The 21927-nt window shown below is 48.7% G+C and overlaps 1 protein-coding gene and 1 pseudogene across 2 annotated transcripts in view; both read right to left on the minus strand.

The window, feature by feature from the left end:
* MMP17 (matrix metallopeptidase 17) overlaps positions 1-21927 on the minus strand; it is a 171468-nt gene that overhangs the window by 118021 nt on the left and 31520 nt on the right. The window lies entirely within an intron of this gene.
* LOC310834255 (histone H3.3A pseudogene) lies at positions 903-1469 on the minus strand (annotated as a pseudogene). The gene has a single exon. The product of its transcript is annotated as a histone H3.3A pseudogene (transcript).

Raw genomic sequence — 21927 nt, forward strand, 5'->3', positions numbered from 1 at the left:
TCCAAGTGATGGTTACGACCTATAGCAGGGGTCAGCAAACTTTTTCAGCAGGGGGCCGGCCCACTGTCCCTCAGACCTTGTTGGGGGCCGGATTTTATATATATATATATATATATATTGGGTGGGGGGAATGAACAAATTCCTATGCCCCACAAATAACCCAAAGATGCATTTAAAATAAAAGGACACATTATACTCATGTAAAAACACGCTGATTCCCGGACCACCCACAGGCTGGATTTAGAAGGTGATTGGGCCGGATCCGGCCCCCGGGCCTTAGTTTGCCTACCCATGACCTATAGTCATATGGCTTGGGCCCAAGTTACCTGAAAGATTGTATACCCCTTTATGAACCTGCCCTGGTGCTAAGCCCCTCAACATCAGAGGCACAGTTAGTGGTGACACAAGAGAAAGCCTTTTCTGGGGCTGCTCCCAGATTCTGGAATTCCCTCCCAAGAGAGGTTATACTGGATCCCTCCTTGTCATCTTTCCAGCAGCAGGCTAAGACCTCCCCATTCAGACAGGTCTTTGGAAACTAAGGTGCAGGGGATCCTGCTCCCTGGGCAAACCATACTATAATTTTGTTTTTTAAATGTGTTTTATTGTATTAGAACTACAGTGGTACCTCGGGTTAAGTACTTAATTCGTTCCGGAGGTCCGTTCTTAACCTGAAACTGTTCTTAACCTGAAGCACCACTTTAGCTAATGGGGCCTCCTGCTGCTGCCACGCCGCCGGAACACTGTTTCTGTTCTCATCCTGAAGCAAAGTTCTTAACCTGAAGCACTATTTCTGGGTTAGCGGAGTCTGTAACCTGAAGCGTATGTAACCCGAGGTACCACCGTATTGCTTTTAACTCATTTGTTATCATTCCTTTGCATTTTATAATGATTTGTTGTTGTTGTTTTTTAACAGGAAGAAGAGATTTATTTTGTTTTGAGAATGACAAATCCATCTTAGAAGACTTTAAGCACGCTCTCCACGTATGCGGCGTGCTAGCTGGATATCTTTTGGCATGATTGTGACACGTTTGGCGTGAATAGCACACAGGTTGGTGTCTTCAAACAGGCCAACCAGGTAGGCTTCACTTGCCTCCTGCAAAGCACCAATAGCTGCGCTTTGGAAACGCAGATCTGTTTTGAAGTCCTGAGCAATTTCACGCACCAGGCGCTGAAAAGGAAGTTTGCGGATCAGACTTGACTTCTGATAACCCCTGATTTCACGAAGAGCCACAGTAGCTGGCCTGTAGCGATGAGGTTTCTTGACCCCACCAGTAGAGGGGCTTTTGTCACCAGTTGCTTCCTGGGCGCCTTCCCACCGGTGGATTTACGGGCAGTTTGCTTGGTATGAGCCATGTTCCCGCGAACTTCTCTTCCTTACACTCCCGTCCACTGAGGCTGAGCGCGGCTGCTGAGCAGGCGAGGAAGAGCAAGGAGGCGCTAAAGCTGCTGCGGGCGACGGCAGCTGAGAGCACAATAATGATTTGTTTTTTTAATGCTGGAAGCCACCTTGAATCCCAACTTAACAAAGGCAGGATTTTAAATATTAAGCAGAATAATAGAATTGTAGAGTTGGAAGGGAGCACGAGGGTCAACTACTCCAACTGCCTGCAATTCAGGAATCTTTTGCCTCACGTGGGACTCAAACCCACTACCCTGAGATTAAGCGCCTCATGCTCTACTGACTGAGCTATCCATAAACGAAGAACCTTGAAAGAAAAGAAAAGCCCCTTTGAGTTAAATAAATGCTCTACAGAACATTTTAGGATAGGAGGCAAAGATTCCCTCTGCTCCATCTTTTGTCTGAAAAGCAGTGAAAGAAAAGATTCCCGTGGCAGAAGACGAGGATTTTAAACCTTCAGCTACTGGCATGTTGGGAAGAGAGTATTATCTCCTTCAAACCTCTTTGACACACAGCACTCTGTCTTTTCTGCGGCCTGCCATGGGATTTTTCTTCAATTAGCTCTCTCTCAGCCTTGGCTCCCTTCTAGGGAAAGCCTCCATTTGGAGGGAATGAACCATCACCTCGCCGGAGGGAGTTGCTCCCAAGAAGCAGCAGAGGCAGAGAAATGAGTCCTCGGGTGTCTCTGCTCCTATTGAGAGAAGGAGTTTCATCAGCGCCAACTGATGGTCAGTGGAATCCCAGCGGCGGCCTCTTCCCCTGCCAATTAGGCCAAGCAGAGCCTCTCAAGTGAAAGAAAAATGAAAATAATTTGTTCTCTCTCTCTCTCGCTCTTGTGCGCGTGTACAGAGACACCAACCAACCCACCCGCTCGCTCAAATGAAAGCCAACCAGCTGTGTCCCCTGTGTCTGTCCTGCTTTCGGCTCATTTGCTCAGCGGCACACGGCAGCTCCCTTTCCCACATGCTGCTGTACTGTCCACAAATCCTTTTCCGCACAGCCATCTCGCCTCAATTCCCAGGACACCACAGGGCCAGACAAATGACATCTTCTTTTCTTAAAAAGTGCAACTGCAGTACAAGAGAATCATTTCATGGTGTTTCATTCAGGAGTTTGGCTCGCCATCTGCCCATATAACAACAACACCATGGGCTGCGTGGAGTTTCTTTCAAATGTAGTGCAGTGGTTAGAGTTTCGGACCTGGGAGACCAGAGTTCAAATCCACATTCACCCACGAAGCTGACGGGGTGACCTTGGGCCAGTTACTACCTCTCAGCCTAAACTGGGTTGCTGTGGGGACTAAATAAGGGAGGAAAAGAACCACATCTAGCTCAGTATAGTTGATCCATGGTCTGCTTTAGGTAAAGGTAAAGGGACCCCTGACCATTAGGTCCAGTTGTGGACAACTCTGGGGTTGCAGCACTCATCTCGCTTTATTGGCCGAGGGAGCCGGCGTACAGCTTCCGGGTCATGTGGCCAGCATGACTAAGCCGCTTCTGGCAAACCAGAGCAGCACACGGAAATGCCGTTTACCTTCCTGCTGGAGTGGTACCTATTTATCTACTTGCACTTGAACTGCAAGGTTGGCAGGAGCAGGGTCTGAAAAACGGGAGCTCACCCCTTCGCAGGGATTTGAACCACCAACCTTCTGATCGGCAAGCCCTAGGCTCTGTGGTTTAACCCACAGCACCACCCATGTCCCATGGTCTGTTTTAGTATATGGCAATTTCCTATGTTTTCTTTTCTTTTGCCGGGGAGGCAACAAATCATGGGTAGGGCACTTGCTTCGTAGAAAATGAGCTTAAGCTGAGTCAGCAGTGTGATGCAGCAGCAGCAAAAGCTAACGCAGTTTTAGTTTGCACCAGTGGAAGTATGGGGTCCAGATCAAGGGGCATAATAGTAATATTTTGCCTTGGTCAGACTGCATCTGGAGTCCTGTGCCCAGTTCTGAGCACCACCGTTTAAGAAGGATGTTGACAAGCTGGAAAGTGGGCAGAGGAGGGCGTCCAAGATGATCAAGGGTATGGAATGCAAGCCTTATGAGGAACAGTTGAGGGTTCTGGGTATGTTTAGCCTGGAAAAGAGGAGACTGAGAGGAGCTATGATAGCCACCTTCAAAGATCTAGAGGGCTCAATTGCACGGGAAATGGAACAAGCGTGTTTTCTCCTGCTCTGGAGGCCAGGACTCGAACCAATGGCTTCAAGTTATGAGAAAGGAGATTCCAACTAAATATCAGGAAGAATTTCCTGATGGTAAGAGCTGTTTGACAGTGGAACGTATCTCAGGAAGTGGTGGGCTCTCCTTCACTGGAGGTATTTAAACATGGCCATCTGTCAGGAATTATTTAGCTGTGATTCCTGCATTGCAGAGGGTTGGACCAGATAACCCTTGGTGTCCCTCTCCACTCTAGAGTTCTGTGCTCTATGCAAAAGGTCCCAGGTTCAATCCCTGTCACCCTGAGATAGATCTAGGATTGTCCCTTATATGACACCTTGGAGAGCCTCTGCCAGTCTGTGTAGAGAATACTGAGCTAGATAGACCAATTGTCGGACTCAGTATAAGGCAACATCCTATTCTCTTGCATTCCTTGTTTATTCAATGGCTGCTTTGGGATTCAATATTTCAGCTCTGCGGCTGGGTTTAATTTGGGTGTTGTTATTTGGTTATCTGTTTTGTAGCATTCTGTTAACTGATTTGGATGCCACTTCTGTACAAAATTAGGCAGGATAGATTTATTTTTAAATAAAAGCATGAAACAACATTAAGAGGAGCCCTGCCATTCAAAAGTCACAGACCCTAACAGGAGAAGAGGAAGCCAGCAGCTGGTTAAAGCCTTGGAAGAGAGAAAATGAGATGCATGAAGAAAGCCCACTGGCATGTGCCAAAAGTGGAAATTCTGCCAAAGCCCCTAGATAATGGTGGTAATCCAGAATAATTAGTTCATGTCCCAGGCATTGTTGCCAGTGCTGCGGGTTAAGTGCACGTCTAAAAGCATTTTGAACAGCAGCAGTTGATCTGCCAAAGGGGGACACAAAGACATAACATCAGAATTGCCCATATGAATAATCCTGCATTTCAGAAGCCCAGGTGCCAGGTATGCTGGCGTGTTCCTTAAAGCTCTTGCAAACACATATGCCGGTCATCAGCCTCCTGTGTATTCTCTAAATAGACAGAGATCCAAGAGGATGCCTAAGCGAAGGATGCTTTCTGAGCCCAGGAAATGCAAGGTTCTGCTTTTCTTAGCAGGAGAATCTCTTCTGCCGTTGCTCCAGGGGACAGCAGGAAGGGAAACATAACCGAGAGTGTCACAAGAAAGCAGAGAGTTATCTGTCTCGACTTCACAGATTAGCCGTTTTAAAAATGCAATAGGAAGCAGAGGCTCGAGGGAGATGGAAAGCAGCTCTCTCTTTCTCTCTCTCTCTCTCTGGCCAGTTTTCTAAGAAGCTTGACACAAACTGCAAAATTCCTTGCATGGCGGAATGGCTTCAGCAAGCACCTCTCACCTGTTGCCTTTCAGATGTTTGGACTAGATTAAGAATAAGGAATCCGTGGCCCTCCAAATGTTGCAAAGCTACATCTCCCATTGTTTTTGATCACTGGCCATGTTTGCAGGGGCTGGTGCAAGCTGGAATCCCATCACGTTTGACTGAATGATCGGGGGGGACGGAGCATCTCCCCTATGAAGAACGGTTGCAGCATTTGGGGCTTTTTAGTTTAGAGAAAAGGTGAATAAGAAGTGACACAATAGAGGTTTATAAAATTATGTGTGGTCTTAAGAGAGTAGGTAGAGAAAAGTATTTCTCCCTCTCTTGGACATCTAACGAAGCTGAAGATTTAGGACAGGTAAAAGGATTTCTTCATGCAAAGCATAGTTAACTATGGAACTCGCTCCCCTATGAGGAAGTGATGGCCCCCAATTTGGGTGGTCTTGGGAGGACTGGGATGCGGGTGGCGCTGTGGGTTAAACCACAGAGCCTTGGGGTTGCCAATCAGAAGGTTGGCAGTTCGAATTCCCGCGACGGGGTGAGCTCCCGTTGCTCTGTCCCTGCTCCTGCCAACCTAGCAGTTCGAAAGCACGTCAAAGTGCAAGTAGATAAATAGGTACCACTCTGGCGGGAAGGTAAATGGCGTTTCTGTGCACTGCTCTGGTTTGCCAGAAGTGGCTTAGTCATGCTGGCCCCATGACCTGGAAGCTGTACGCCGGCTCCCTCGGCCAATAAAGTGAGATGAGTGACCAGAGCCGGCCACAACTGGATCTAATGGTCAGCGGTCCATTTACGGTACCTTTTTAAAAGAAGACTACAGACATTCCTGGGATGTGGGTGACGCTGTGGGTTAAACCACAGAGCCCAGGACTTGCCGAACAGAAGGTTGGTGGTTCGAATCCCTGCAACGGGGTGAGCTCCCATTGCTCGGTCCCTGCTCCTGCCAACCTAGCAGTTCGAAAGCACATCAAAGTGCAAGTAGATAAATAGGTACCACTCTGGCGGGAAGGTAAATGGCATTTCTGTGCACTGCTCTGGTTTGCCAGAAGTGGCTTAGTCATGCTGGCCCCATGACCTGGAAGCTGTATGCCGGCTCTCTCGGCCAATAAAGTGAGATGAGTGACCAGAGCCGGCCACAACTGGATCTAATGGTCAGCGGTCCATTTACGGTACCTTTTAAAAAGAAGACTACAGACATTCCTGGGAAGCGGGTGATGCTGCGGGTTAAACCACAGAGCCTAGGACTTGGCAGGGGGTTGTTTCCTGCTTGGCAGGGGGTTGGACTCGATGGCCCTTGTGGTCTCTTCCAACTCTATGATTCTATGATTCTATGACTTGCCGATCAGAAGGTCGGTGGTTCGAATCCCCACAACGGGGTGAGCTCCCGTTGCTCGGTCCCTGCTCCTGCCCACCTAGCAGTTCGAAAGCACATCAAAGTGCAAGTAGATAAATAGGTACTGCTCCAGTGGGAGGGTAAACGGTGTTTCCATGTGCTGCTCTGGTTCGCCAGAAGCGGCTTAGTCATGCTGGCCACATGACCTGGAAGCTGTACGCTGGCTCCCTCGGCCAACAAAGTGAGATGAGTGCTGCAACCCCAGAGTCGGTCACGACTGGACCTAATGGTCAGGGGACCCTTTACAGACATTCCTGGAAGAGAGGCTATCACAGCTGGAGGTAGCAATGCTTCTGAATTCCATTTCCTGGGAACCACAAGAGGGGAGTTGCTTGGACCCTGCTTGCTGGTTTCCCAGAGGCATCTAGTCAGCCACGGTGAGAACAGGATGCTGGACTAGATGGGCCATTGGCCTGATCCAGCAGGCTCTGTGGTTGGGCAACCTGTGGTCCTCCAGATGTTGCAGGACTACAACTCCCACCACCCTTGAGCATTGGTCATGTTGGCAGGAGCTGATGGCAGTTGGACAACATCCACAACATCTGGAAGGCCACTGTTCCCCCTTCTCTGGAATAGATGCACCCCTTTGTCCCCATTCAGCAGGGACCGTCTTATATTTTTTTATTCAGAAGTGGTGCAGTCTGGGACGTTGGTGTTAATTTATAACATCCTTTTATGGATAAAACGCCTCTTAATAGAAGTTATCTAGGTGTTTACAGATTTATTTTTTTAAAAGCATAACAATAAAACAATGCTGTAATAAAAACCCAACACAGATTCCAAAATGTCCAGCCAGCAAAAGCCAAATATAAGTGACCGGCACAATAGAATGCAATGAAAAGCGGTGAAGCTAAAACCATTATCAAATGCAGGAGTCAAGAAACACCAACCTCACCGCCAGCACTAAAGGCACAATCTTAAAAGGCTTGTGTGTAGGTGGGAGGGAGAGACTTGGGATGCTGCCCACAGGACAACAATGTACTTAGGAAGCTTCTGTCAGGGCATCAGGGACTGGGAAATGCTCCAAAGAGCGTGTGGCAGAAGCAGCATGGCCAGAGGCTGATCCAGGGGGAGGGGGTAGCGATTTATGGGCTTTTGTGTCTCCCGCGAGGCAGGAGCCAGGGCTGGATGAAGGGCAGGACATGCCAGGAGTAGAGGAAGAGCTGGTGTCTGAGAGGAAGGGGCTGGCAGAATCCCCTCTGTCCCCCAGACTAGGGTGTGTGTGGTTCTCTTCTGCATAAGAGAAGTTGCCTGTTACTTGTGTGTGTGTGTGTGCTGTCATGGACTGGCTGGGCGCAGAGCAATGGTGGAAGGCATCAGCTGGGGAAGAAGGTTCAGAGCCCAGGGATTGGTGGACAATGAGCGGTCACGGGGAGAAGACTGGGAGAAGGAGGTGTTGGAAGCTTGAGAGGTAACAGGGCTTAGTGAGCTGGGAGAGTCTGTGGCAGAAAGCAGTCCAGAATCAGAGGCAGAAGCTGCAGCAGGACATTGGGACGAGGGAGGCCAAAAGAGGCACCAAAGAGTTAGGCTGGTGAAGAAGCACAGGTGTCTCCTGCTCCAACAAGCTCTGCTCCCCCTGATCTCCCCCTCCCCCCAAAACCCCCCACACTAATTTTTTTAGGAGAGTTCACCCTTAATTACTTACATCTGACAAAGTGCACTGTAGCCCAAGTTTCTGCAATAATAAAAACCCAAGGACCATACGACTCTATGTCTTATTATTTTGGGAGTCTCAGAATGGACAAGGCTAGCACCACCAGAATATTGTTCCAGCCATCTATCCCTACATATTTCCACTGGCATCTACTTCCCTTCCTTCTTTAAAAAAAGGCTTGAAAGCATATTCTCATTCCCGCGAGATGGTCCCTCTCCTCCAGATTACGATGGTAGTGGTCCAATTTCTGCAACATATTGCAGTTCCCTCTCCCAGCCCCCGCCCTCTGAACAACTTCCGATATACGAACCAGTGCCAGAGAGCACCTGAGCCACAGCGTCACCTGGAGATGATGAATTGGCCTCTCCCTTCTCTTTTACACAGATTCTCACTAGCCTGGAAGGTACCATTTGCCCTTTGATCCAGTTCTGCATTGCAAAATTTCCTTTCCCTTTTAGGAATCAACTGTCAGTAGGGACAGGAGAAAGAGAGAGCCCTCTTCTTAAAACTAAAACAGAATCCCTAGGAGAAGCTTACTCCTGAAAGGTATTCATTATGAGTTGCTCCCAGCTTAGGATGTGGCCAGGGGCAGACCTTCCCAATATGTGCCAGAAGACCTATATCTCAGGGGTGGGGAAGTGGATCTGGACCTGGCAGGATGGAACCTCATCTCTCCCTGCCCCCCCCCCCGCTGCTTACCTGGCATCACCATGATATATCAGGTGACCCATTTTTGCTTGTGCAGTTTGAAATTACTGGGCTTTGCGCTGGGCTTTCCAAATGCCACCAATCAGCTAATCCGAGAATCCTGGGCTGCTTCAAGGTCATGAACAAACAGCCCCCAACTCCCTGCCTTTGCTAATGAATGAGATCACAACTAAACGAGTGGGAGCTGCCACAAAAATGTTGCGGTGTGAAGTCCTGCTGCTCAGGATTCCAACCACTCCCACCCCAATCTTCCCACCCCCTGGGCATCAGCCTACATGCCAGAGTTACTGAATATGCTCAGTCTTTATGGCGTTGTTTTTGGAATCCTCCCTTTGCAAGTTTTTCCCCCTCCCTAAAGATTCATTCGCCTCCACAACTGCACACCTCAGGTTTCCCTCAAATGGGCAGATTTCCTCCCTCTCATGTGGGGGTGGCGCCATTTTGGCAATTAAGCAAATGGGAACCCGCCGCTTGCAGACGAGAAATAGATGGATATCTATAACTGCATCTCTCTACGCACACAAATATATGTGGGCAAGTTTCCACGTACACCGTGACATTCTTGGATGAGCAGATAATGTTTGAGCATGATCAAATGACTGAAGGTTAACTATTTGACCGATCAATTCATTTATTTAGCAAAATTTATATACTGCTTGATTGTGGGGGGGGGGGGGCGAACAAACCCACACCTCTAAGTCCTTTATAAAAATAGAAAGCAAAACATTACAATTCATAGCTGGCAAGCGTCCCTTATTTGGCGGGACAGTCCCTTATCCCAGCTCCATGTCCCGCTGCTGTCCCTTATTGATGATGTTCCTTAAATTTCCCGGGTTTCAGAGGAAGCAGCTCCTCTCCCTCCCTCCCTGCCGGCCACGGAGGAGGGAGGCTCCAACTGTGTTGCTGGCTGCGTTGCTCACCCAATAAGGAGTCTAAGAACAACTGGGGGGTGGAGCTTGCATGCCTTGTGCCGATCAAATCGGCTGCATTGCCTGGGGACTCGCCTTTGCTCAGCGCTTCCCAGCGGAGAGGTGATGGTATTTTTCCTTGCTGCATCCCCTTTGCCGGGTTGCTGCACTATGGGAACCACCACTTGAGGCTTCATTTGGCTGCTGGCTGTCTAAAATCCCTTATTTTGGCTGCTGATCCCTTATTTTCGAGGCTGCTAGTCCCTTATTTTCAAATCTGTAAGTTGACAGCTATGATACAATTCTAAGTTTTTTAAAAAACAAACCGTTTGAAACAGGTTTATAAAAGCATTCAAAAGATGAAAACGAACAGTAGCTAAAAAGAGATAAAAGTTCTACGTGTCTGGATCAGCTTGCCTGAGCAAAAAAATATATGTGTTAAGCAGGTGTCGAAAAGAATGCAGCAAGGGAGCCTGCCTGGTGTCACTAGGAGTTGCAAAGTGCAGGTCCTGTCACACTAAAAGAATAACTTCTTACAACAGCCAAACAGGTATTACGCGGCAGCTCCAACAGTGCAGTCCATCCAAAACATTGCAGCACAAGTCCTGCTGCTCAGGAATTTCAACCACCCCAATCAATTGAAACAGGCATGTATGGGATAGGGCAATCCTGCAACTAAGTGGGACTGAGGACTCGCTCATCGTAACAACCGGAGTCCAGCATCCTCTTTCAAAAGAGGCTTACCCCAGCCTCCCCCAACACGGGCTGGACTTGGACACACCAAAGAAGTGCTTCAGTTAAACGCGTTGCAAACTTTGTGTGAGAAATTAGGCTGGCAAAAACAGGAACCCCACAGCGCCATCTGGTGTCACAGTGTTATAATGCATATGCAACGCATATAAAGCGCTTTTTCTTTGCCAATGTAGCTGAGGCCAGGGTGTTCTTTAAATATTTTGGACTACAAATCCCACCATCCAGTGCTTGCTAGAGCCAATGGGAGCCACAGTCCAACAACAGCAGGAGTGGGGTACCTCTTAGCCCAATGGAAACCCACAAACAGTGTAACAGACCTGCTGTGTTAGTCCTCCCAGCAACTGGTAGTCCTGACTCTGTACAGCAGGGATGGGGAGCTTGCTAGACTCAATCTCCCAACAGCCCTGATCATTGGGCCATGCTGGCTGGGGCTGATGGGAGCTGGAGTCCAGTAACATCTGGAAGCCTTCAGGTTCCCTATCCTTGCTATAGAACATTTGGTGTTACAGGGCAAAGGGCAATTGACCGGCACACACCGACTCTTCATGAGGTGTTGGTATCTGTCTGTCTTGGAAGTCAGTGGAGGAGTGTGCCCTTAGTGGTGAGGTCAAACTGTTGGAAGCGAAAGGAAAGTCCAATGCTGTAAAGAAAAATATTGCATAGGAACCTGGAATGTAAGAACCATGAACCTGGGTAAGTTGGAGGTGGTCAAAAATGAGATGGCAAGAATAAATATTGACATCCTGGGCATCAGTGAACTAAAATGGACGGGAATGGGTGAATTCAGTTCGGATGACCATCATATCTACTACTGTGGGCAAGAAACCCGTAAAAGAAATGGAGTGGCCCTCATAGTCAACAAAAGAGTGGCGAAAGCTGTACCGGGATGCAATCTCAAAAATGATAGAATGATCTCGATACGAATCCAAGGCAGACCTTTTAACATCACAGTAATCCAAGTTTATGCACCAACTACTTGTGCTGAAGAAACTGAAATTGACCAATTCTATGAAGACTTACAAGACCTTATAGAAGTGACACCAAAGAAGGATGTTCTTCTCATTATAGGGGATTGGAATGCTAAAGTAGGGAGTCAAGAGATAAAAGGAACAACTGGCAAGTTGGCCTTGGAGATCAAAACGAAGCAGGGCAAAGACTAATAGAGTTCTGTCAAGAGAACAAGCTGGTCATCACAAACACGCTTTTCCAACAACACAAGAGACGACTCTACACATGGACATCACCAGATGGGCAGCATCGAAATCAGATTGATTATATTCTCTGCAGCCAAAGATGGAGAAGCTCTATACAGTCAGCAAAAACAAGACCTGGAGCTGACTGTGGCTCAGATCATCAGCTTCTTATAGCAAAATTCAAGCTTAAACTGAAGAAAGTAGGAAAAACCACTGGGCCGGTAAGATACAATCTAAGTCAAATCCCTTATGAATACACAGTGGAAGTGAGGAACAGGTTTAAGGATTTAGATTTGGTGGACAGAATGCCTGAAGAACTATGGATGGAGGCTCGTAACATTATACAGGAGGCAGCAACGAAAACCATCCCAATGAAAAGGAAATGCAAGAAAGCAAAGTGGCTGTCCAATGAGGCCTTACAAATAGCGGGGGAGAGAAGGCAAGCAAAATGCGAGGGAGATGGTGAAAGATACAGGAAATTGAATGCAGATTTCCAAAGAATAGCAAGGAGAGACAAGAAGACCTTCTTAAACGAGCAATGCAAAGAAATAGAGGAAAGCAATAGAATGGGAAGAACCAGAGATCTGTTCAAGAAAATTGGAGATATGAAAGGAACATTTCATACAAAGATTTCCATAATAAAGGACAAAAGTGGAAAGGACCTAACAGAAGCAGAAGACATCAAGAAGAGGTGGCAAGAATACACAGAGGAATTATACCAGAAAGAAATGGATGTCTCGTATACCCCAGGTAGTGTGGTTGCTGACCTTGAGCCAGACATCCTGGAGAGTGAAGTCAAATGGGCCTTAGAAAGCACTGCAAATAACAAGGCCAGTGGAAGTGATGGTATTCCAGCTGAACTATTTAAAATTTTAAAAGATGATGCTGTTAAGGTGCTACACTCAATATGCCAGCAAGTTTGGAAAACTCAGCAGTGGCCAGAAGATTGGAGAAGATCAGTCTACATCCCAATCCCAAAGAAGGGCAGTGCCAAAGAATGCTCCAACTACCGCACAATTGCACTCATTTCACACGCTAGCAAAGTTATGCTTAAAATTCTACAAGGAAGGCTCAAGCAGTATGTGGACCGAGAACTCCCAGAAGTGCAAGCTGGATTTAGAAGAGGCAGAGGAACCAGAGACCAAATTGCAAACATGCGCTGGATTATGGAGAAAGCTAGAGAGTTCCAGAAAGACATCTACTTCTGCTTCATTGACTATGCAAAAGCCTTTGACTGTGTCGACCACGGCAAACTATGGCAAGTTCTTAAAGAAATGGGAGTGCCAGATCACCTCATCTGTCTCCTGAGAAATCTCTATGTGGGACAAGAAGCTACAGTTAGAACTGGATATGGAACAACTGATTGGTTCAAAATTGGGAAAGGAGTACGACAAGGCTGTATTTTGTCTCCCTGCTTATTTAACTTATATGCAGAATTCATCATGCGAAAGGCTGGGCTGGATGAATCCCTAGCCGGAATTAAGATTGCCGGAAGAAATATCAACAACCTCAGATATGCAGATGACACAACCTTGATGGCAGAAAGTGAGGAAGAATTAAAGAACCTTTTAATGAGGGTGAAAGAGGAGAGCGCAAAATATGGTCTGAAGCTCAACATCAAAAAAACGAAGATCATGGCCACTGGTCCCATCACCTCCTGGCAAATAGAAGGGGAAGAAATGGAGGTAGTGAGAGATTTTACTTTCTTGGGCTCAATGATCACTGCAGATGGTGAAAGCAGCCACGAAATTAAAAGACGCCTGCTTCTTGGGAGAAGGGCAATGACAGGCCTAGACAGCATCTTGAGAAGTAGAGACATCACCTTGCCAACAAAGGTTCGTATAGTTAAAGCTATGGTTTTCCCAGTAGTGATGTATGGAAGTGAGAGCTGGACCATAAAGAAGGCTGATCGCCGAAGAATTGATGCTTTTGAATTATGGTGCTGGAGGAGACTCTTGAGAGTCCCATGGACTGCAAGAAGATCCAACCTCTCCATTCTGAAGGAAATCAGCCCTGAGTGCTCACTGGAAGGACAGATCGTGAAGCTGAGGCTCCAGTACTTTGGCCACCTCATGAGAAGAGAAGACTCCCTGGAGAAGACCCTGATGTTGGGAAAGATGGAGGGCACAAGGAGAAGGGGACGGCAGAGGACGAGATGGTTGGATAGTGTTTTCGAGGTTACCAGCATGAGTTTGACCAAACTGCGGGAGGCAGTGGAGGACAGAGGTGCCTGGCGTTCTCTGGTCCATGGGGTCACGAAGAGTCGGACACGACTAAACGACTAAACAACAACAACAACAAAACAACAAACTGTTGGAAGGCTGCATCACCTGCTGTGTCTGTAGAGACTGATGAGGGAGAGAGATGTTTTGTTGCAGCCGGGGCAGATGGAGGCATCCGTTTGTGCTGCTGCAGATGCACCATGGCATTTCTTCTCTCTGCATTCCTTCCAGCGGTCATTTCTTCTCTGGTCCTTGCTGTGGATACACAACCTGACGGTGTCTCTAGGAGCAGCAGTAATCTGCGAAGGATTCCCACATGGAGGGAGTGATGTCAGGGGTGCCATCTGGGTGGGGGGAGGGACCAAGCCCCCCAAATTTTCAAGGAGAGGGGCCTGGCCGTCTCAATATTCTCAAGGACCACATCTTTCTATAGGGACCTACCCAGACAATGATATCTTCTGAGGCCTTCCTTTGTGTGCCTCCTCCTCAAGAGGTCTGGAGGATGGCAATACAAGAACGGGGCCTTCTCTGCAGTGGCTCTCCCCACCTGTGGAATGCTCTCCCCAGGCAAGTTCGTCCGGCACCTTCATTATACACCTTTAGGTGCCAGGCAAAAACATTCCTTTTTAACCAGGCCTTTGGTTGATCTGATTGACATCCTATGCCCTTTTTAAAAATGTGTTTTTTGGGGGGCGGCGGCTATTGGGTTGTTGTTTGTATTTTTATTATGTATTCTGTGGTTTTATATCTTGATTTTATTCTGTGAACCGCCCTGAGACCCATGGGTATAGGGCGGTATATAAATTCAATAAAGTTAAAGGTAAAGGGACCCCTGACTGTTAGGTCCAGTTGTGGATGACTCTGGGGTTGCAGCGCTCATCTCGCTTTATTGGCCGAGGGAGCTGACGTACAGCTTCCGGGTCTTGTGGCCAGCATGACTAAGCCGCTTCTGGCGAACCAGAGCAGTGCACGGAAATGCCATTTAACTTCCCGCCAGAGCAGTACCTATTTATCTACTTGCACTTTGACGTGCTTTCGAACTGCTAGGTTGGCAGGAGCAGGGACCGAGCAACGGGAGCTCACCCCGTCGCAGGGATTCGAACCGCCGACCTTCTGATTGGCAAGTCCTAGGCTCAGTGGTTTAACCCACAGCGCCACCTGCGTCCCATAAATTCAATAAATAATAATAATAATAATAATAATGTTCAGCAGCAACATGCACACGTCATGTGCTCATACTGCGTGACATGCTCGCATCACACACGCAAGTCACACGTCATGCTCACGACCCGTCAGCATCTCATGTGGCATGTGTGCATGACATGAGCACGGGGGAAGCTGGCATGCGAGGTTGATGTTGCCAGCTTCCACGTCACATCTGCAGACACCTTCAAAAGTGCTCCACACAGAGGTGATTAGCAGCCCCTTCTGTTGCAGCGAAGCCAGAAAACTGCCTTCGCCACCAGAAAGTTTGCAACAGTCCTGGCTTTCCATCACAGCCCTTGAAACTTGATGCTCCCTGCCTTGGCAGCTCACACAGGAAAGCACGACCGAAAGGGCAGCGGCTGGTAAACTGGGCAAACATAAGGAGGCACGGTTGGGTATTTAAGTGGGTAGAAAGGATGAATAAACGCACAGCTCATCACCGGGGGCTGTGCTCTCTCTGTGTGGAGGATGTGTTGCGTTAAATGGTATTTGCAAAAACAGAAGGGAAAGCTGACTGCGACATAACCCCTTCCGGCAGGCACAGATTTCGTGCGGCACAGAAATAAATGCCAGTATAAACAATCGTGTACGGAATCTGCAGGGCGGTTACCATGATAATCTCCCCCAGTGTTTATACTAAAAGAAAACGCTTCACCATTTTTGTCGGCCTCAGGAGGATATTAAGGTTGCAAACCTGCCACCGTAACCTCCTTACAGGCCCAGTGGTAAGGAGTTTAGCGTCTCACAAAAAAGGAAAGGGGAATGGCGACAGGCAGGCACCTTACACTGAAGACTGGCCATTCATCAACTTAGCTCAATATTGCCTACACTCACTGACAGCAGCTTTCCCAGGTTTCAGAGAGGATTTCTCTCTGCAGATGCCAGGGACTGAACCTGGGATCTTCTGCATGCAAAGCAGATGTTCTGCCGCTGAACTATGATCCTTCCCCAAGTGACTTTGCTGCCAGAATCACCAGGAGGTTGTCTCCAGCTGGTTACTAGCCTAACCTACCTCACAGGGTTGTTGTGAGGATAAAATGGGGATGTGGTGGGAAGAACCCCGTCTTGGAGAAAGGGCAGAGTTTAAATGTCATCTACAAATTATGATTACATTTATTTATGCCCTGCCTTCCCCCACTGATAGAACTCAAGGCGGGTTAAAGGTAAAGGGACCCTTGACCATTAGGTCCAGTCATGACCGACCTTGGGGTTGTGGCGCTCATCTCGCTTTATTGGCCAAGGGAGCCGGTGTACAGTTTCAGAGTCATGTGGCCAGCATGACTAAGCCGCTTCTGGCGAACCAGAGCAGCGCACGGAAACACCGTTTACCTTCCCGCTGGAGCGGTAGCTATTTATCTACTTGCACTTTGGCATGCTTTCGAACTGCTAGGTTGGCAGGAGCAGGGACTGAGCAACGGGAGCTCACCCCGTCGCGGGGATTCAAACCGCTGACCTTCTGATCGGCAAGTCCTGGGCTCTGTGGTTTAACCTACAGCGCCACCCGCGTCCCTTAAAATAACAATTGAAATCAAATAGGCAAGGTTGCCCTTGCAGAAAGGGAGAGAGAACTTGGTGCCTTCCTGAACAACAACTCCATGCTGCCTCCATGTTAGCCTTCCTACTGCTCTGATCCATCACTAACTACTAGGAGAGTGCTCTTTACATTGGGGTTGGGAATATGAGGCCCTCCAGGCATCACTGTGTGGCCCTCAGGATTACCCCCAGGCCCCTCCTTAGCTACACACCCTCTCCCCAGGCCACCCCTTCCCTGGCCCAACTTTCCTCCTTCTTGAGTATTGTCTACAGCAGATGTTGTTGGACTACAACTCCCATCATCCCTGAGCTCTGGCCTTGCTAGCTAAGGGTGACGGGAGTTGTAGTTCAACAACATCTGGGGATCCACAGGTTGAGAAAGGCTGGTCTACAGCCACTGATTCTCAAACTTGGCTTCCCACCAGTTGTGGGACTACAACCCCCACCATCCCCTGGTCCTGCTAACTAGGGATGATGGGAATTGTAGTCCTACAACTGTCAGGGCTACCCAGGCTGGAGAAACACTGACCTACACTGACTATCAGTGAACGTTGAGGGTTTCAGGCAGGAGTGTCTCCCAACCTTACCTGGAGATGCTGGGAATTGAACCCGGGACTTGCTGCTTGCAAGGTAGATTCTCTATCACTGAGCTATGGCCCTTGAATCTGGTGGTGCCTCTTCCTTGCTTGGAAGTCAGGTAAAGTGGTCATGTAGAAACCAGGTTGCTGTACAAAAGTAGGATGCCTATTCATTGCTCTGCTCACTTTTGCCTTTGGCAGGTGGCCCTCCGGAGGTTGCCCAGAAAGGAATGTGGCCCCTGGGCCAGAAAAGTTTCCCTGCCCCTGCTTTTCATGCTCAGGTCCCTGCAGTCCAGCACCAGCAGCTCCTTTGCTCAGAAGCATCGAGATATTAGCAGCTGCGGCAGCTGCGAAGAAGAGCCAGGAGGCATCCTTCTTGCAGAGAAGTGACACCCACAAGGGGGCACCACAATACAGTGGAAGGGCACCTTCCTCTCCTCGCTTCTTCACAGAGCCTTGTTTATTTCCCTCTTTTCTCCTGTGCCTCCCCCTCACCCCCCCCCCGCCTCAAATCCCAGCTTTCGACACACATGCAAAAGCCCTTCAAGATTTATGGGAGTTGTAATCCAAACCTCTTTGGCTCAAAAGCCTTGAGGAGCTAAATCACAATATGGCTTTGACAAGCATGTGTGGGTGTTAAGCACGCCAGAGTTCAATGCAGACCTGACAGTGCTTTGGGGACCCTCTTAAAGGACACCCAGGAAACCCTTCCCATGGGGTTCCTTAAGATGGGGTGGGTGGGGTGCAGAGTCCAACGGATCCCTAAAGGGTTTTATTAAAAGAACAACACAACAACAAGGGGCTTGGGGACTGACCTTCAATCCTGCCTCCTAGTTTGTTCTTTGGGCTTGAGGTAAAGGGAAAGGATCCCTGGACGGTTAAGTCCAGTCAAAGGCGACTATGGGGTTGCAGCGCTCACCTCACTTTCAGGCCGAGGGAGCCGGTGTTTGTCCACAGACAGCTTTCCAGGTCAGGTGGCCAGCAGGACTAAACCGCTTCTGGTGTGATGGAAAGCAGAGCGCACAGAAACACCGTTTACCTTCCCGCCACAGTGATACCTATTTATCTACTTGCACTGGCGTGCTTTCAAACTGCTAGGTAGGCAGGAGCTGGGACAGAGCAACGGGAGCTCACCCTGTTGTGCAGATTTGAACCGCCAACCTCCTGATCAGCAAGCCCAAGAGGCTCAGTGGTTTAGGCCACAGTGCCACCCTCACCCCTTCTTTGGGCTTGGCCACTGGCTGGTCCCATGGCTCTTGGCTCACCCCGCCCCAGATGACTACTATTGCAGCCCAGCCCTGAGAGGACTGTTAGCTGCAGTGGACACCTCCCATAGTCAGACACAAGATGCTTCTAAGTTCCAGATGCTGGAAACAGCAGGAGGGGCATGTGCAGTTGCCGTCAAATTCTGCTTGTGAGCTTCCTACAGGATCCCGGTTGGCCACCATGAGAGTAGAATGATGGACTCGAGAGGCCAACTGCCCTGATCCAGAAGGGCTGTTCTTACATTCTTACTTCCCTGAGTAAAAGCATGCAGACTGAACTGATTACCTCCTCAAGGTAAAGGTAAAGGTAAAGGTACCCCTGCCCGTACGGGCCAGTCTTGCCAGACTCTGGGGTTGGTGCGCCCATCTCACTCAAGAGGCCAGGGGCCAGCGCTGTCCGGAGACACTTCCGGGTCACGTGGCCAGCGTGACAAAGCTGCATCTGGCGAGCCAGAGCCGCACACGGAAACGCCGTTTACCTTCCCGCTGGTAAGCGGTCCCTATTTATCTACTTGCACCCAGGGGTGCTTTCGAACTGCTAGGTTGGCAGGCGCTGGGACCGAACGACGGGAGCGCACCCCGCCGCAGGGATTCGAACCGCCGACCTTTCGATCGGCAAGCCCTAGGTGCTGAGGCTTTTACCCACAGCGCCACCTGCGTCCCCCTACCTCCTCAAGGCTCGCTCCCAAATCTCCGTTGCATGCAACTCGGGAATCAGCATTACACAGAGACACAGGGAAGGGATCCCCTTTCATCTCATGCCCACCTGGAAACTGCCACAGTTTGCAAATCATCCCCCCTGAATACCTCAACGCCCGGATCAGGCACAGAACAATGAGGTTACAGAAGGGAGATTCGTGAATACGTGCAGCCCAACCACACGGAGTCATCGCTAAAGCGCTCTGCAATGTGCAAAATCACTGACAAGCTGGATTTATTCTCCAGAGCAGTGCTGCAAGATAAAGTCCCTGTTACTGCCAGAAGGAGAACTGAAGGTGAGTGCCTTGGCTTGCCTAACAGCACATCAAAGAGACCATCTAAGGCAGGAGTGGCGGACCTGTGGTTTCCCAGAGGTTGGTGGGCACCAGCTCCCATCAGCCATGCAGTAATCGAACCTAGAGGTTACCAGAGCATAGACAGCAGTCCCTGTGCAGGTAGGGGCACAGCTGAGTCAGCAGCCAAACATGATGGAAGGCACTCCTGGACACTGAGGCCACCTGATCCTCAAGCAACAGGATCCAAAAACACGCCCAAGCTCCATGCCCACTCTTTCAGAGGGAGTGTAAGCCCATCAAGAGCAGGCAACCTCTTGGGATCCACACACACTAACAGTGCCTGGATCTTATCTGGATTGAGCTTCAGTTTGTTGGCTCTCATCCAGTCCATCAGTGAGGCAAGGCAATGGTCGAGTACATCCACAGATGTAAAGGAGAAGGAGAGCTGTGTGTCACCAGCATATTGCTGACAACCTTCTCCAAAACTCAGGATAACCCCACTCAGCGGTTTCATGTAGATGTTAAAACAGAATAGGGGGAAAATTTGAACGCTGAGGAACCCCGCAATGAAAGCTCCGTGGGGCCAAAGAGCACTCCCCAAGCATCACCCTCTGGAAATGACCATCCAAGTAGCAACTGAACCACCACAAATCAATGGCACATTTCCACCACCTCTCTCCCAACAATAGGTCATCATACATGGTGACCAAAGCAGCGGGATCACATTCACCCAGTGCTTTTCCTGCTGCACTGGCTCCCGATGGAGTACAGGATCAGGTTTAAGGTGCTGGTTTTAACCTTTAAAGCCCTATACGGCCTAGGACCCTCATACCTACGGGACCGCCTCTTCTGGTATGCCCCACGGAGGACCTTACGGTCTGCTGACAACAACATCTTGAAGATCCCGGGCCCCAGGGAAATTAGACTGGCCTCGCCTAGAGCCAGGGCCTTTTTGGCCGTGGAGCCTGGTGGAATGCTCTCCCACAAGAGACCAGGGCCCTGCAGGATTTGACATCTTTCTGCAGGGCCTGCAAGATGGAGCTGTTCCGCCAGGCCTTTGGGCAGGATGTACAAAAGAAAGACTTCCTTTCCTTTGTATAAAACAAGCCAGATGGTCCTAGCAAGTATTAACCACTCTCAATTCCAACCTGATAATTGCCACCTGCCCAGATTTTAACTTGTCTGAATTAATTTTATGATGTATTTTAATTAATTGATGTCTGTTTTTATGCATATTGTGTTGTTTTTATGATGTTAGCTGCTCTGAGCCTCGGCCGGAGAGGGCGGGATACAAATAAAATTTTATTATTATTTGGCAAAATCAGACCATGGATGAGGGAAGTGTAACTATGAGCTGGCATTCAGAAATAACAGCTGCAGACCCAAGGGCTGGCTGATAGGTCAACCTCAGTTCCCCAGGTAACCAATTCCAGAAAGGCTAAAGCTGCAACACTAAAGTCCAGTACTCTCAGCACTGTTCCATCTGAAGAGTGGAGTTGCCAGGCAAGAATATATGAGGTGATGTGACCCCTTGGTATATAAGCTGTTATTCCTTGGTTAGTGTGCATACTCTATGGCAAACCTGGGTTTACTGTTGAGTAATGGATAAAACAGCCCAGAGATAACAGACCTGAACATTTGGGTATCCTTGGTTGTCCCAGGTCAAGGTGACCTAGAATGCAATGCAGTGCATTTTTAATTTATAGATGAATTAGTCACTACTCTACTTAAAAAAAAAATCGCAGTGACTTGCAAGCATACACCCGGGAGCTGTTTACACAGAGCTTTTCTGTAAGTCATCAGTATTACTGTATGTTCCCTACTTCACCAAGTGATAAGACATCTCAGGGACAGCACTACTCTGTTTAAGCTTCCTTTGAAAGCGAGAGGAGACTAAAGACTTCTAGAGGACCCAGCTGGATGAAACACTCAACTTAGTTTAGCATTACAAGAGCAATTCTAGGCACCCCTTGGGCTCCTGTGCTTCTACCTCCCTGCTCGTCCTCTAGCTGAAGTTGGTAAGAGGAAACCAGAAGTTTCCACTTCTGTTTCAGATTTACTAGTGTGTTGCCTGAACCCTAAACTATGGTTTCTCCTACGATCGGCAAAACAAAGCCAGTTCCATGTGGGAATGTTCAGGGGTGCAGGAGAGGATATATGGTTTGTTTATAGCCTTTCCAACTTGTGCTAACAAGTTCACAATTTAGCAGAGTAACATTCCCCTTTTTAAACTCACAGCGGATGCATTTGCTCAGGATGGCTAAAGCCTCTATAATAACTGTCCTGGTATTTTCCCCTTATTCCTTTATAAAAGATAAGACACGACACAGTCTTCTATAAAAGTACAAAAAGAGTTCACTCACATTCTGTTCACAATCGGATCCCAGAAGGCAGACTTATCTTAGAAAAGTAACATACACCTGGAAACTATCTCATAAGGAGACAGTCCCTCTGTCCTCTCTGGGCTGGAAGCCAAGAGAGCATCTTTGGCTAACCAGATGTTGCTTCTTCAATGAAAGTAGCCACAGAGAGAGAGAGATGGCTGTCCTGCCCTGTGCTTTTGTCGTTACCTGCACAGGTGAGGCCACGCCCACCTCTAGTCACATGCAGAGGAAGTCTGTCCCAGCCCGGAAG

The sequence above is a fragment of the Podarcis gaigeae genome (genome assembly GCF_964106915.1).
Source record: "Podarcis gaigeae genome assembly, chromosome: 16".
NCBI lineage: Eukaryota > Metazoa > Chordata > Lepidosauria > Squamata > Lacertidae > Podarcis > Podarcis gaigeae.